Raw genomic sequence first — 10,231 nt, forward strand, 5'->3', positions numbered from 1 at the left:
ATGGGATGGCTCTCACAGACTTGTACATGCATAAGAGAATAGATATGCATGCGAGGGGGCAGTGGTGTAATGAGGGGACTGGAGGGGTCAGTTGTCCCTAGTCACCATGCTATGGAGTTGCCAATTTAATCCCATTCTCCCCCCCCCGGTCGTCCCTGAGCTCACGTGCTCCTACTCCGCCTGCCACCGGCACCTGGAGCCTCCTCCCTGCCTCTCTGCTCCGAGCCCAACCCTCCTCCATCTCGACTGGCAGGTTAGTGCATAGGGGAGCCCAGCCTCAAACTGTAGGGGGTGGGGAAAGATCCGGTACAAGAAGCGAATTGTGAGTGTTTTCGATCACAATACCCAGTCCCTCGTAATTTGCAACCCATGGACCAGGAGCAAAAGGCCCCCTCCCAAGGCAAAACACCAACATCCCTTGAGTCCGTTATCCCCTGAGTCCGTTATCAAGCAGGGAGCAAATTGTGAGTGTTTTTGACCACAATACCCAGTCCCTATGAATGTGCAACCCATGGACCAGGAGCAAAAGGCCCCCTCCCAAGGCAAAACACCAGCATCCCCTGAGTCCGTTATCAAGCAGGGAGCAAATTGTGAGTGTTTTGGACCACGATGCCCATTCCCTCTGAATGTGCAACCCATGGACCAGGAGCAAAAGGCTCCCTCCCAAGGCAAAACACCAGCATCCCTTGAGTCCGTTATCCACTGAGTCCGTTATCAAGAAGGGAGCAAATTGTGAGTGTTTTTGACAACAATACCTAGTCCCTCTGAATTTGCAACACGTGGACCAGTAGCAAAGGTAGCAATTCCTGAGCAGTAGCACCGAATTCCATGTATGCATGACAAAAACTGCAATGGTCGCAAAAACGGAGAGTTACACTTTCTGTCGCTACACTGCAACCGAAACACTAACTTCTCAGAATTTGTGACTTTGGGTGCACTGAGCATGCGCACCCGAACTGAGCAAACTCAGTATCCCTCGCTGTAGCCGCTGCCCTCTCTCTGCCCTCACTGCCTCCTCAGCTTTGCTTCCTCCTCTTTGGAGGTGTTTAAAATGATGAAGGGGGGCAAATTGCAGGGGTGTGTGTGTCAGGTTCTGAGCATGGGGCAGAAATTTACCGGCTGGAGGCATCGATCTTTTTTTAGCTGCAGAAGAGGGGCAAAATTTGAAAAATCAGGGGGGTGGGGGGTGGTAGCCTTGGTTAAGCCCGGGCTGGGGGGACACTGCCAGACCCTGTGCGCGGACAAAACCCCCGTTTAGGGAGGGGGAGAGGTGGGAACAGTCACCCAGCAGGACAAGCCACCTGATGTCCTTGTAAATATCAGTTTTCCAGGGGCAAAGTCTTTTTTTTCTTTATTTTCCCTGGACGCTGCCTGTCAGCCCCCGAGCAGGGGGCGGGCTCCTGGGCTTGAGTTCTTAAAGGCACAGGCCTCCCAATTCCTAGACGGTCAATGCTTAGACACCACCGTTCCTCTGTATGTGTACAAGTGTGAAATATTCTACATACAGTTCCTGTCTCAAACTCTGCCTCTCACTTTTTTAGTATTTAATAGTTTTCTCTTTGTTTCTCTATCAGAAGTCACTGCATCTCCTTTCTCTTGTGTACTATGCTGATATGCTAAAGTCCCTCCCATCCACACCCTCTCCTGTACTGCAATCCCCTGACCCATGGCAGATCCCGCACCTGTCCCCCAAACTCCCCCTAGCAAGCACCCCTCATGCACCCAAACTCCGTCCCAGATCCTCATCACCAAACATGGGCAAGTATCGGAGGGGTAGCCGTGTTAGTCTGAATATGAAGAATCGTTGAGGAGTCCTGTGGCACTATCTTCAGTTCGTCTATAAGGTGCCACAGGACTCCTCGCCAACATGGCCAAGTGAAATTTTAGTGATTCCTCCCGTAGTCAATGGGGACATGGGTCAGAGAGCTCAGAGCAGGGGGCTCCAACATTTTGAAAGTGCAATCCAATATGTACCATATATATAAATACCCTTTTCCAGCTTCCTTCTTACCCCTTCTCCAAGTCCCAGATCCTGCACCCTCTATCCTTCCTCTCTTGCCCATCCTCAGTCTCTTTCATCAGCCTGGGACAGATGGTTGGGTATGCATGCTCTGGTCTTTGCTTAAGGGATCTGGAGTGTGAGAAGGGCTCTGATCAGCTCTTGGAGCATGCATTTACTGTGGTGTTCTAGGTGCAGGCTTTGGCAGGGTATTTGGATGCGTGGGTGCTCAGAGCAATGATAAGGGCTTGGATATAGGACTGGGTTCATGCCAGGGGTAGGAGTTAGTGATATATGCTCCATTTTGTCACTGCTGGTGACTCCTAGATGGTGGTGGAGTGTGCCTAAGGCAGGCTCACCCATGGCCTTGCCCTGTAAAACTACCTAAAGCTGCAAGAAAACTCCATCCCTGGTCCTATGTTGAAAGGATACAGAATGGTATATGTTGAACCCTGACATCAGCACCCCTCTTTTTCCTCCCCTGCCGTGCACACAAAGCAGCAGACTCCCAGGCGTGGTATCACCTGCAAGGCAAAGTGCAGGACATCCACAGCAGTGGGGGGAGGGGCATTTAAGTGCTGGCACTTGATATCCTCTTGCCCACACCAGTCAGGATCACCTGACAGAGGATACAAGATCTACCAGTATATCCCTATCTACTGGTTGGTGACCACTGCCTCATAGCGACTGTCTGTCCAGGGTCAATGTGTCATATCATAAGAACATAAGAACGGCCGTACTGGGTCAGACCAAAGGTCCATCTCGCCCAGTAGCCTGTCTACCGACAGTGGCCAGCACCAGGTGCCCCAGAGAGGATGGACCGAAGACAATGATCAAGCAATTTGTCTCCTGCCATCCCTCTCCAGCCTCTGACAAACAGAGGCCAAGGACACCATTTTATCCCCTGGCTAATAGCCTTTTATGGACCTAACCTCCATGAATTTATCCAGCTTCTCTTTAAACTCTATTATAGTCCTAGCCTTCACAGCCTCCTCTGGCAAGGAGTTCCACAGGTTGACAACACGCTGTGTGAAGAAGAACTTCCTTGTATTAGTTTTAAACCTGCTACCCATTAATTTCATTTGGTGTCCTCTAGTTCTTCTATTATGGGAACTAATAAATAACTTTTCTTTATCAGCCCTCTCCACACCACTCATGATTTTATAGACCTCTATCATATCCCCCCTCAGTCTCCTCTTTTTCTAAACTGAAAAGTCCCAGTCTCTTTAGCCTCTCCTCAAATGGGACCCGTTCCAAACCCCTAATCATTTTAGTTGCCCTTTTCTGAACACTTTCCAAGGCCAAAATATCTTTTTTGAGGTGAGGAGACCACATCTGTACACAGTATTCAAGATGTGGGCGTACCATAGTTTTATACAGGGGCAGTAAGATATTCTGGGTCTTATTTTCTATCCCGTTCCTAATAATTCCTAGCATCCTATTTGCCTTTTTGACTGCCGCTGCACTCTGTGTGGAAGTTTTCAGAGAACTGTCCACAATAACTCCAAGATCTCTTTCCTGATTTGTCGTAGCCAAATTAGCCCCCATCATACTGTACGTATAGTTGGGGTTATTTTTCCCGATGTGCATTACTTTACACTTATCCACATTAAATTTCATTTGCCATTTTGTTGCCCAATCACTCAGTTTGGTGAGATCTTCTTGGAGTCCCTCACAGTCTGCTTCTGTCTTGACTATCCTAAACAGTTTTGTATCATCTGCAAACTTTACTACCTCACTGCTTACCCCTTTCTCCAGATCATTTATGAATAAGTTGAAAAGAATTGGTCCCAGGACTGACCCTTGGGGTACACCACTAGTTACCCCTCTCCAATCTGAAAATTTACCATTTATTCCTACCCTTTGTTTCCTGTCTTTTAACCAGTTCTCAATCCAAGAAAGGACCTTCCCTCTTATCCCATGGCCATGTAATTTACACAAGTATACTATAATCCAAGTATACTATATCTACTGGATCCCCCTTGTCCGCATGTTTGTTAACCCCTTCAAAGAACTCTAACAGATTAGTAAGACAGGATTTCCCTTTACAGAAACCATGTTGACTTTTGTCCAACAAATTATGTTCTTCTACATGATTCACAATTTTATTCTTTACTATTGTTTCGACTAATTTGCCCGGTACTGAAGTTAGACTTACCGGTCTGTAATTGCCAGGATTGCCTCTAGAGCCCTTTTTAAATATTGGTGTCACGTTGGCTACCTTCCAGTCATTAGGTACGGAAGCCGATTTAAAGGATAGGTTACAAACCACAGATCATAGCTCAGCAATTTCCCATTTAAGTTCTTTTAGAACCCTTGGATGAATGCCATCCGGTCCCGGAGATTTGTTAACATTAAGTTTTTCTATTTGTTCCAAAACCTCCTCTAATGACACTTCAGTCCAGGACAGTTCCTCCGATTCATCACCCACAAAGGATGGTGCAGATTCAGGAATCTCCCCAATGTCCTCAGCGGTGAAGACTGAAGCAAAGAAATCATTTAGTTTCTCCGCAATGGCTTTATCGTCCTTGATTGCTCCTTTTATAGCTCGATCATCTAGGGGACCCACAGGCTTTTTAGCAGGCTTCCTGCTTCTAATGTACTTAAAAAACATTTTGTTATTTCTTTTTGAGTTTTTGGCTAGCTGTTCCTCAAAATCTTTTTTTGCTTTTCTTATTACATGTTTACACTTGATTTGACAGTGTTTATGTTCCTTTCTATTTATCTCACTAGGATTGGACTTCCACTTCTTAAAAGATACCTTTTTGTCCCTCACTGCTTCTTTTACATGGTGGTTAAGCCACGGGGACTCTTTTTTAGGTCTCTTGCTATGTTTTTTAATTTGGGGTATACATTTAAGTTGGGCCTCTATTATGGTGTCTTTAAAAAGTTTCCATGCAGCTTTCAGGGATTTGGCTCTAGTCACTGTGCCTTTTAATTTCTGTTTAACTAACCTCCTCATTTTTGCGTAATTCCCCTTTTTGAAATTAAATGCCAGGGTGCTGGACTGCTGAGGTGTTCTTCCCACCACAGGAATGTTGAATGTTATTATATTATGGTCACTATTCCCAAGCGGTCCTGTAACGGTTATATCCTGGACCTGATCCTGCACTCCACTCAGGACTAAATCGAGACTTGCCTCTCCCCTTGTGGGTTCCTGCACTAGCTGCTCCAAGAAGCAGTCATTTAAGCCATTGAGAAATTTTATCTCCGCTTCTCTTCCTGAGGTGCCATGTATCCAGTCAATATGGGGGTAATTAAAATCCCCCATTATTATAGAGAGCTCTATTTTGGTAGCCTCTCTAATCTCCCTCAGCATTTCTATGTCAGTATCGCTGTCCTGGTCAGGTGGTCGGTAATATATCCCTACTGCTAATTTCTTATTATTATATCACCGCAGGTACAGCCCTGCTCCACCCAGCCTCATACAAGGGCACTGCTTACAAACTGACATACAGTAGCCCTCCTGGCACTGAGCTGATGCCATCATGCTTCTTCTTATTGTGGGCAGGCCCATGCCGCACTGTGCTACCCTGCCTAGCACCCCTCTAGCCCCCTAGACCCAATGCCACAGCACCCAGAGACCCCCACAAATTACTATGCCTATTGCCCTCCCACAGACGGCTATGCCCTGTGCCCCCCCATAATCCCCCGCCAATATTCATTAACTGTTCAGTTCCCCCCATATTCCCACCAGCACAACTGCAGTGCTCCTCAGACCCCCCACGCTTCACAGTGCACTGACACCCATAGATCTATCTCCCCCACTGCACATCCCCCCTTCACTTCTCACCACCTCACCAGTCCACTGTCCACAATACCAAGCCTTGATAACAGGTGAGGGTCCAGACCCATCTGTGTTACTGTGCCTGCTGCCAGAGTGCCATTGTATTTCCCTTAATAAAACTCAGTTGTGGTGTTTGGCTTGGCTATTTCACAACACCAACAGAAAGTGGAGGGTTGAATCTGAAATCATTGCCTTGATACTGACAGTCCCCTTGAAAAATGGTTAGAGTCCAATCATCTAGGCTATCCACATTAACAGGGTGGTCAGGCTAATCAGGGAGCAAGGATGCCCTTAGTTTCCTGTCCTCTGTGTGTGCTTGATTACCCTTGTTCAGACACATTTGGCCCCAGCTTAGCATAGAGCTAGTCTTGCCAGATATTTTCACTAATACTGTGCACACTTCCCATTACGTCACAATGGACATTCCATCGTCCTGATCACATGCTAAAGACAGTGCTATTGAATCAATAATACTTTATAAATTGTTTTCGAAAATAGAAAGTTAAAATAATGGACTGACTGCCTGTGTGTTCAAAACTGTACGCCTGGGAACCCTACATAGAGCATTTCTCAGAGCTGAGCTGTGGATCTGAGCAGGGCCAGAGACACAGGTGCCACAAAATCAGCACAGGAAGCATGTCAGTGTTCGTAGCAGAGTCACAGAAGCAGGCCACAGAGCAGACTTGTGCTGTATTCAAAGCTGCAACAACCAGAGCCAGGGTGGCCAGACAATCATCCCTGTGAACTAGACGCAGATTAGAATAATTTCTAAGGAACAGTGAAACTGGAGATGAGTCATAGGGGTGGAGCTGGAACCATCTGGAGCCAGTTTCATTCAGGGGGACACTGGGCAGTGGTCCTAGTGTATTGAGATTCCCCCAGGCAAGAGTACAGCTGCAACATGAGAGGATTTTTCCAGAGACAGAGCACGTGTCTGAGCCACATCATGTCCGCACTACAGCCAGGTCCTAAGATGGGGTCTGTGACTTGTGATGAACAGAAATAACTTCCCTTGCATTCCTCATACCGTGTGATATCCCACTGTGTGCCTTCTAGTGCATTTTTATTTTCTTTTGAGCTTTTCACAGTTCTAATAAAAATTTAAAAAAAATTAGCAGTGTCTAGCTTGGCAATATTTTGCTCCAAATCATCCCCTCTTTCAGAAAATCTTGCCCCTTTTCTTATCTGGCCTTGAGTATTTGCACAAGAACACTGACCTTCTCTCTGGGAAAATTAAGTCTGAGAAATAACTTTGTAGTGTAGACGTACCCTAACTAAGAGACGTTAATTCGAATTAACTCAGAGAGGCGCTACACACGCGATCTGCTAGTTCGAACTTAATTAGAACTAGCGGAGCGCTTAATTCGAACTAGCTAAACTTCATTCTACGAGGACTAACGCCTAGTTCGAATTAACTAGTTCGAATTAATGGCTGTGTAGAATTGATAGAATTGCTAAGCTCACCCCAGTACCATATCTGTAACAGGGACCAATTTTGTACAGAACCTCACATCCATTACAGTGATATACAATTTTCTCTATAATCTAGTTACAATATATTATTTTTGACAATTAACATTTTTGTTAATTGATTCTTTAAATGCAGTATTGAGTATCAAGTCATACTCATATGTATGGGTATGTCTAGACTACAGGGTTTTGTCAACAGAATTTTTGTTGACAGATACTGTCGACAAAGCTTCTGTCGACAAAGAGCGTCTAGACTACATCCAGTTCTGTCAACAAAGCAAGCCGTTTTGTCGACATAACAGTGTGGACGCAAAGGACAATGTAGATGCAATAATGCCTTCTATCGACAGAACTCTGTCGATAAAAGGCATTATTCCTCGTAGAATGAGGTTCACATATGTCGGCAAAACTGCTGAGTTTTGTCGACGTTATGTCGACATAACTCAAAGGCAGTGTGGGTTTTGTTGACAAAAGTCCACTTTTGTCGACAAAACCCTGTAGTCTAGACACACCCCAAATGTTCTACTTATTTCTTTTAATTCACATCCATAATACTTTTTCTACAGTATCTGTTCCACATATATTTTCAACACACAAAAACTTTCCTGTACTACACACATCATTATGGAAGGTACGTTTACTTGTCCAATATTCATACAGAACTGTTTTATTGTTCATTCATCTGCTTTATGAACTATGAGTTTTAGGGGTTAGGAGGCAGCATTTTATAGGGTAGCTTCTGGAGCAATGGGAGGAGACATGGAAAAATAGGGCAGAAAGTTGAAGATTATAATGCATGCATTGATAACAGGGAGCATATTTTATTACTAATGTATTTGCAAATACTGTTCTTATTATTACTCGGAATTAATTAGCTTTAAGTACATTTTTTTTCTTGTGGGGGCCAGTCCCTTTTCTGTCTGTCAAGCCATGTTTTCTATTATTTGTCAAGCAATGACTATAACCAAGTTTCTAGTTAATATCACTCTCAAAAAACATTAGATCATCATTGATGGACTACATCCTTTTTTGGTTACACATCAATTCTGGAGAATTGTGCATGGTCCTTAATTTAATTTATGTCTGTGTTGTCAGTGGCTTGACAATCAGGCCATGTTAATATTGTTTGACCTTGCTTATATGTATGCAATATTCATCTCATATTTTCTAATTGAACTGACTGTTATATGGATTGATTTTCCTATTTTCAAATTCACTAACTATTTCCTCTTTTGAACAATTCTCAGGGAAATGTTTTGAGGACCAAAAACCCCAGTCCCTCTGAATTTGTAACCCATGGACCAGGAGCAAAAGGCCCCGCCCAAGGCAAAACACCCGGATCCCCTGAATCCGTTAGCAAGGAGGTAGCAAATTGAGAGATTTTTCGACCAAAAAACAAAGGAGGTAGCAAATTGAGAGATTTTTCGACCAAAAACCCCAGTCCCTCTGAATTTGTAACCCATGGACCAGGAGCAAAAGGCCCCGCCCAAGGCAAAACACCCAGATCCCCTGAATCCGTTAGCAAGGAGGTAGCAAATTGAGAGATTTTTCTACCAAAAAACACAGTTCCTCTGAATTTACAACCAGCCAGCAAAGGTAGCAATTCCTGAGCAGTTGTACCGAACGTCATGTATGTATGACAGAAACTGTGACGGTCACAAAAACAGAGAGGTTTCACTTTTTGCCTCTGGCCCTCGCCGCCTCCGGGGCAGCGGGCAGGCGCTTTTTCCTTTGCAAGCCTTCGGCCTCCGTTAGCGCCGCCGCGCTCCTCCGGACCCAAGACTGCAGGGGGCCCTGGCCCCTCCTCCTTCTTCTCTCCGGCCGAGAGAAGCGGAGGGGCGGGGAGTCGAGGCAGGCGGAAGGAGGCAGAGAGGCCCAGCGGCCGGGGGAGGCGGGGTTTCGGGCGGGCAAAAGGAGGCGGGGAGACCGAGAGCAGCCAGGAGCCACGCGGGTGGAGGAGGGGAGGGAGGGACGGGGTCTCGTCCCGTCAGGGCAGGCGGAAGGAGCGTCAGCCGGGTCCTTGGGAGGCGCCGGGCGAGGGGCGGAGCAGGAGGCGGGGCTATGCAGATGTGGCGCGCCGGCCTGCCAGCCGAGCCGGCCCCGACGGGGAGAGCGGCGCCGGCTCCCCACCCCCAGGGGCCGGCGGCGAGCGTGGCCGGCGCGCGTTCCCGGCGCCTGGCGGGCGGGAGTCGCTGCCGGGAGCCGTGGCCGCCGAGCCGGGCCGCCGGGGCGCCGCAGCGAGCGGCGAGGGGCGGCTCGCCGCTGCCGGGCGGTCTCCGCGCTTTCAGAGGCGAGGCCGAGGGCTGAGCCGGAGCTCGAGAGCCGAGGCCGGGTATCGCTTCTCGGCCTCTTGTAGGCTAAGATCAAGTGTAGTGTCTGTTCTTACCAGTTTGACCGCTGGTACGTTTTCCATGTGAAAACGGCGTGTGTGAAAGGGATTTTTTTGCCGCGGGGGCCGGGCACGGGAGCTTGCTCCGTCCGCTCCGCGCATCGGCCCGGTATTGCAGTACTTCCGGGAGCGGTGCACTTCCCCTCGGGGATAACAGGACGGTTTGAAAGAGCAGACGGGTGACGAGAGGCCGGTGCCACGCGTGCGCGAGGGGTAGCTGTGTGGCACCGCGCGTGTCGCTTTCCGTGGGGCCAGCCCGGCCAGTGCCCTGCTTTTCCGAAGAGCTTGACCGGCTGCCCGATAGCGGGGTGAGCGCTCCGAAGGGGACGGGAGGGGAAAGGGGGCGGCTGCCTGGGGAGGCGGAGGGAGTCAGAGGAGGAGGCGGGGAGGGAGCGGGCTGGCGCTACTTAAACCACCGTAAGAACAACCACCACCACCACCACCACCAAAATCAATCCTGGGAGCGGGCTGGGCGGGATGCTGCGGGTAGCGGAGCGGGCCCGGGGCTCCTTCGATTTTTTTGTGGCTTGCCTCTGGCCCTCGCCGCCTCCGGGGCAGCGGGCAGGCGCTTTTTCCTTTGCAAGCC

At 48.1% G+C, this 10,231-nt stretch overlaps 1 non-coding gene across 1 annotated transcript; it reads left to right on the forward strand.

Annotated features, from left to right (window-relative positions):
- The first annotated feature begins 9,590 nt into the window (after positions 1-9,590).
- Positions 9,591-9,788, forward strand: LOC142823299 (U2 spliceosomal RNA). The gene has a single exon (XR_012898564.2). It is a non-coding gene; the product is annotated as a U2 spliceosomal RNA (small nuclear RNA).
- Positions 9,789-10,231: the final 443 nt, after the last annotated feature.

The sequence above is a fragment of the Pelodiscus sinensis genome, chromosome 19 (assembly GCF_052426305.1).
Source record: "Pelodiscus sinensis isolate ZL-2025 chromosome 19, ASM5242630v1, whole genome shotgun sequence".
Lineage (NCBI taxonomy): Eukaryota > Metazoa > Chordata > Testudines > Trionychidae > Pelodiscus > Pelodiscus sinensis.